At 27.0% G+C, this 6,794-nt stretch overlaps 1 pseudogene; it reads right to left on the bottom strand.

The window, feature by feature from the left end:
• Nucleotides 1-422: 422 nt before the first annotated feature.
• Nucleotides 423-1,456, bottom strand: LOC109009249 (annotated as a pseudogene).
• Nucleotides 1,457-6,794: the final 5,338 nt, after the last annotated feature.

Raw genomic sequence — 6,794 nt, 5'->3', positions numbered from 1 at the left:
CGGAAGTAATGATAAGTGCTAGATGAAATGATAGACATGAAAAATCAGAATTCTATTAGGGTTCTTCAAGGGAATCCCTTAGCCTCCCAAATAGTGTCAATTCTTAAAATGTTCCAGATAATTCTTTCAGTGCCTTTCTGGTCTGCATATCCATGCAGAGATAACCAATTGATCTAATAGAAGTGCAAGACTTGTAAAGTAGTAACTAAATTGTAAAACAAACAGTAAATAAAAGCAGTAAAATGACAGACTCTAAATGATAGGACTTTATTTAAGTTTGGTGCTCCCTTACACATAATCCCTAACCCTTCACTTCCCACTTCGACAAACACTTCATCTGACACACTCCCCCATCCTTTTTGTGCTCTCTTTATCTCCTTCCTTCCCCCATTCCTGAGAGAGGCCATAACGCTGAATATATTCTAGCAAATTCGCCTGCAAATGAGCATGCCATCACCCACAGAAGCATGAGATATTTCAACACGAGAGTCAACAGCGACGAAACTGTTAAATTCAATGGTAATCTTTGTCGAGGCTCTTTTCTTTTCTGGAATAGCCTCTTCAGGAGCAGCAACGTTTCCTCCCCACAACGAGTTATCATAGACAATCAGCCCCCCAACCTTAACCAGTTTCAGTAGCCTCTCATGGTAACTCCAGTAATTGTTCTTGTCCGCATCAACAAAAGCAAAGTCAAAACTCCCTTCATTCTTTAGCTGCATTAATCATGAGATATATATATATATATATATGTATATATATATATGTAGAGAGAGAGAGAGAGAAATGTTGATGAAAACAAAAAAAAAAACGGTTTTCAGCTGAAGCTCAGATGAAAACAGCAAACAGGCAAAGCTTACGTCTTGTGTAAGATCATTAAGAACCAAAAAAGCTTGTGACTCGATAAAGTTAATCTTTTGTTCAACGGCAGCTTTTTCTATAAATGGCAACCCTATCTCGTAGGGTATCCAGTGAAGACCCCAATTTCAATGGTCTTCTTTGCTTTCATTAACTTCAAGAGCATAGCCATTAACTGACCTGCATCTGGTGATGTGCCCAGAAATGTACTGCATAATATAATATGTTTGTTCAACAGCGTATATATTTCATGTAGTCACTCATGCAAGTGTAAAATACGATGACCCCAGCTTTCTTTGCTCTTTTTCTTTTTGCCTCCAAATTTAATTATGTCACGTAGATGGTGCGTTATATAAAAGTATTCAAATAGAATTATTCATCCTCTTTTATGTCTGTCTTTTACTTGTTTTCAAAAAGTCAAATAAATATTCCTCAAAATTATTTTTTGTTTTTTTATACAATTTATTTTAATTTTTTTATATATATATATATAATATGTATGAAGCTTAATTAATAGGATAGAATCATAGAACAATTACAAAGGGTGTTTTCCAGTAGCTTCCCTCAGCTCCTTGAGAGGCTGTGGCTCTCTTGGGAACATACTAGTGTGATTCACTCATTCGAGTGTGATCTGTGTTCCTGTAGATCATGTTTTGCACATAATTATTAATGTAATAAAAGATAACGTACCAAAAACAGACAATTAAACATTAAAATTATTTATTATTTATTTTATACCTTTTTAAAATGGGTGAGTGAGGAAGGTAATCAACACCCAACAGTAATATATATATATATATATATATATATATACACACACATACATACTAGTGAAGGTGCTATGTGCAAGACACATATACCCCTTGCATATAGCACCTGGTTAGAAGAATAAAAAAAGCATATGTGAAATCAGTTCTAGTTAGTGAAGGTGGTTTGCAGATATGAACAACGTTTGTTTTTAACATCACGTAGACATTTATTGTATAGGAACATTTTTTGTTTGGGTTTTATTTTGTCCAATCATCTATATTTTGTTGAGAAAAGCGGGGGCAAGGCAGGCGGAGTTTGTTAAGGTTTGTGTGTGTGGTCTAAATAGGGGCAAAGACGTAAATTTCCCAATTAAACAAAGGGATAAAAACGTAAATTTGTGAATAAAACAAAACAAATGACAAGGACAAAACGGAAAAAGCATAAATGAAGAGGGATAAAATTGAAAAACAAAATTTATGAATATAAATCTATTTTGAGATTTCACGTGACTTTTGACATGAAATAGACATTTTTATCATAAATGTTTTGGGATTTGAATTTGAGTCTTGAATTTGTGTTTTGAATGAGATTTTTTTTTATTTAATGATTAAAAACATATTTTTTATTAATGTTATGAATTTTTTATTTTTATTTAAAAAATATTTATGATGATTAAAAAAATATATAAATAAAAAAAATAAAAAATAAAAACTAATTTTACCTTGTCGGTGGATTCTCGGGAGGAAGATGTAGCAGTACTCAATTTTTATTAAATAATTGCACACTTTTTGTGAAAGAAAGAACAAAAGCAACACTTTAAATGAGATTCGCGTGGGCTTTGAAATTATGAAATAATTAAAAATAATTGTAAGAGATATTGAAATAATTTATAAAAATAATATTATTTTATAAAAACATCGAAATCATTAAAAAAATTAAGCAAATTTAAGATTTATAGTATCATTTTCCTCTCACATATCAGCAATCATAATTCATGACACCGACTGCAAGCGAAAGACAGAAGAATGTCTAAGACTCAAACTGAGTACTCCAATGGATGATTATCTTATCTTTTAAAATATATTATTAAAATTTATTTTTTTTATTTTATATATTAATTTTTATAATATATCATACATTTATTTATTTATTTATTTTTATATAATTTAAATATTATACTTTTTAATATTTTTTATTCATTTTAAATATTTTTTCTGATTACTAATATATCTTCGTATCTTTTGATATTTATAATATTTTTTTATATACAATGTCATATAATTATGTTCTATTTTAAATCTAAAGAGCAATGCTAGGTACAGTCCCCACTTGGGGACTGCATGTGCAGGCCTAGGCTATTTTAACTTTAAAATTTTATAAAATTACAAAATTATCCCTCATAAAATAATATTTTCTCTCATTTAAGCATGTGCCTGCACATGCAGTCCCCACTTCAGGACTGCAAATAGAATTTCTCTTAATCTAAATTTATAGGCTAAATCAAAATATAACTTAATTCAAAAAATAAAAATAAGATATTATTGTATAATGAAAATATTATCAAAGTATATTATTCTCGATAATTGTAAAAAATATTCTTAAGAAAATTGAGTCACTACTTTTTTTTAAAAAATTGAGTCAAAATCCGGCAAATAACTTTTCTTTAATTTTTGTCAAATCTCTTGTACAAATTTATGAACATTGAAGCGATATGAACCTTGAAACTTAAATATGAACATTGAAGATGGAAGGGTTAGACAGGAAATCAGTCTGAGACTGCAGAAGATTGAGGTTGAGAGAGGCGTGCGAAAGAGAAATTAATTAAAAATGTTTACAATGATAAACAAAGTTCTCTACATCTAGCGGTTTCCGATGAATGTAAAAGTCTTTTTAAAATAGAAGATTCAACAGAGAGCCTTTTTTATAGCATCTCTTTATATTTTAAAGAAAAATGTATTATAAAGGATCCGTTGAGAGTGCTCTAAGAATGTTAGTTTAGAAAGGTAGTTTGGAAAAAGATTAGAAAAAAAAATGTATGAAAATCAGGCTAAAGAATAATAGGTTTATAAAGTAAATTTGTGAGTTTAGTTTATATTAATATAAAAAAATAAAAAAAGTAATGTTATGTACAGTCGTAGAGTATGTAAGCGTCGTGTAATCGCTTTAAAAAAGAGTGAGGGTCTACTATTAAAAAATTATTTTTTTTTCATATAGACCTCGTATTTATTCACTTTTTTCAAAACCAATGCATGGCATTTATACACTCATAACTACAAATATCATTTATTATATTTCTATTCTACAATAAAAGAGGCTATAACCTCATGAATAGTAATTTGTATTTGAGTTCACACTATCCTCATTTGTATAATTATGCTCTTGTCCTCTAATTCATTATTACAAATACAATGAAATTCTCTGTTATTCTAATACTAATTAGAATATAATAATAATAATAATAAAAATAAAAATAAAAATAATAATAATAATGAAATATTACTATCTTACAAATAATAAGAATGAAATATTTTACTTATTGAACTTTTGTGGAACAACTTAACAATTTAGGTTTTTATATATATATATATATATATATATTTGTTCTTAGATTTAAATATAATAATTTTTTTTTTCATATAATGTTATTTGAAAAAAATAAAAGTTATCTTCATATTACTTTTCATAGTAATTCATAAAAATAAATCATAGTCATTGGACTAATAATATTTTCATTTTACAAAATGTAATTATTATTTTTAGGTTTCAATTTATGCATCAATTTATAATTAATCTTTAATTTATCATATTCACTATTTTATTTTTTGTGGTAACACATTTCATATTAATCTATTTGTAATGTATTTTTAAAATTATTATTAAAAAAATTAAAAACACTTTCTATCCTTTAAAACATTATTTTGGTAAGAACATGCTTTTATTTTCTAAGAAGTAAGATCGATATTTCAATTTCAAATTTGAAACGAATAATAATATTATATTTAAATTCAAAAATGGAAATATTGTCTTTAAATTTAAAGAATAATATTTTATTACTTTAGGATATCGTTCCAAAAAATAATAATTTTCTTCATATTATTTATCATAATAATGAATCATACTAAATAACACTTTTTAAAATAATATTATTTTCATTTGAAAAAAAAAGTTATACTTTTTTAAATTTAAAATTAATACTCTATTTTGAGAACTATTACAGACACAAAGAGATTATACAAAATAAACCCACAAACTGACGTGATTTTATGGAATCCGTTAGATCTACTTTATAATAAAAGTAATTTTATAATCTAACGTACCACATCAACTTATGGATTTACTTTTGTGTAATCTCTTTATGACTAAACTATTTTCCTTATGGTTTATGTACATGTTTAACCGGTCTTATAACAAGTGGAACAATGCATGTCCTACTACAATTTCAATATAATAAGTTAATTCTAAACATTTGATTTGTTATGTGTTCAATAATTTTATATTTTCTATTTCCTTCATTTTTTTCAAATATAATTATGATTATTTATAAAGTTTGTTGCATAGATTTATGATTATCTTCACAATTATCATACTTGTTGTTCTAATTGACATGCATCTTAAAATTCATATCTACCATATAAAAAATGCAATAGCACTTTCAATCGGAAATACATGCCTTGTATGTAAGCTCTTATTTATATACTAGCAGTGGTTTAACATGCAAAGCATGTTTGCCACATTTGCTTAATCGGAAGAAAAAATAAAATTCTTGAAAATAATGTGTCAAAACAATAAATAAAGTGTGATTCCTTACACGCAGCACAAAATCTTAAATAATTGAATTATTTGTTAGTTCACAATCATCAAGATTGAAAGAGTACATAAGATTGATTAGTAAATAGCCTAATATATATGAGCATAAAACCTAATATAAGTTGGCATATATGAATTTCCATTTTTCTCTATTTTAACAAGAAGAGTTTGTTCCAACTGCAGTATCTCCAAACATTTCCATGCAAACTTCAACAAGAAGAGTTTGCATGGAAGTTTCAGCTATACAAATTAACCATATTTGACGGTAGAGATCAATGCATGCATGTCATTTTACCTCCAACCATGCAGAAGATGTAGTGAGCTCGTATGAAGCAAATCCACCCTCCCTGTTTCATCATTTTCAAGAATAAGAAAATATACTCAAATTATGGCAAGAGAAGATACTTTCCAAAATTTGATCGTATGAACAAAAAAACAATCTCACAATTAATAAAAATTCAACCAAGCTACTCGATGACCCATGGAGCACTAAACAAATACAACATTTTTTATTCCTATATTACTCTCACGTTTTTTCATCATTAAAGTAAGCCTCTTATATTCTAGAAGTCCCAGAAATATTATTATTATAGAAAATTATTTTATCTAAATGATTTTAGTTAATTAAAAATATTATGAGATTTAAATTATGTTAAAAATTCTAATTATTTATATGGTTTTACTTTTTTAAAAATATTTAGCAAAACTTTATCATTTATTTAAGGATGAAAGATTAGTATTTTATAAATTAAAGTTGATTTTAAATGTATGATATGTTATTTATATTTTAATTATCTATTTTAAGTTAGTTTATTTTCAATGTTTTAACCTCCGCTGTGGGATAAAATCTGGAAATTCAAGATGAAGAATTGAGATTTAAAGCCTCAAACCCAGACCAAGCAATACAGGGGGCATAAATAAAAAAAGTGGGTAAAAAGTGTCAAACTCGAATTACTATTCATTCTTGTTCATCTTTATAGATACTTTTAAAATATAAGGGATACTGAGATATATATATATATATATATATATATATATATATAACAAGTAGAAGACTGTAATAAGACCCAACCAGGGGCATTGATGGAAAACAAATTGTCAAAACATAAAGTACTCTTCATTACTATTTATAAGGAGATAGATGCTTTTAAGTATAAAGAGATATCCCTTATATATTAAAAGTGCCTATAGGCATATGAATAGGAATGAATAGTATTTTTGTTTGACACTTTCTATTCCACTTATGCCGACGTGTAATTGATTGTTATTACAATTATGTCCTCGAATGCTTTGTACAAGATGAATAGTGTTTTTTCGTTTAATTTTGCCATTTGTTTTCTCAAATGTCCATCCTTTAGTATTTTTCTTTTCCTCACCGACTG

This window comes from Juglans regia, chromosome 1 (genome assembly GCF_001411555.2).
Source record: "Juglans regia cultivar Chandler chromosome 1, Walnut 2.0, whole genome shotgun sequence".
In the NCBI taxonomy this organism is placed as follows: domain Eukaryota; kingdom Viridiplantae; phylum Streptophyta; class Magnoliopsida; order Fagales; family Juglandaceae; genus Juglans; species Juglans regia.
The sequence above is the reverse complement of the archived record's forward strand: the minus strand, read 5'-3'. Positions and strand labels throughout refer to the sequence as shown.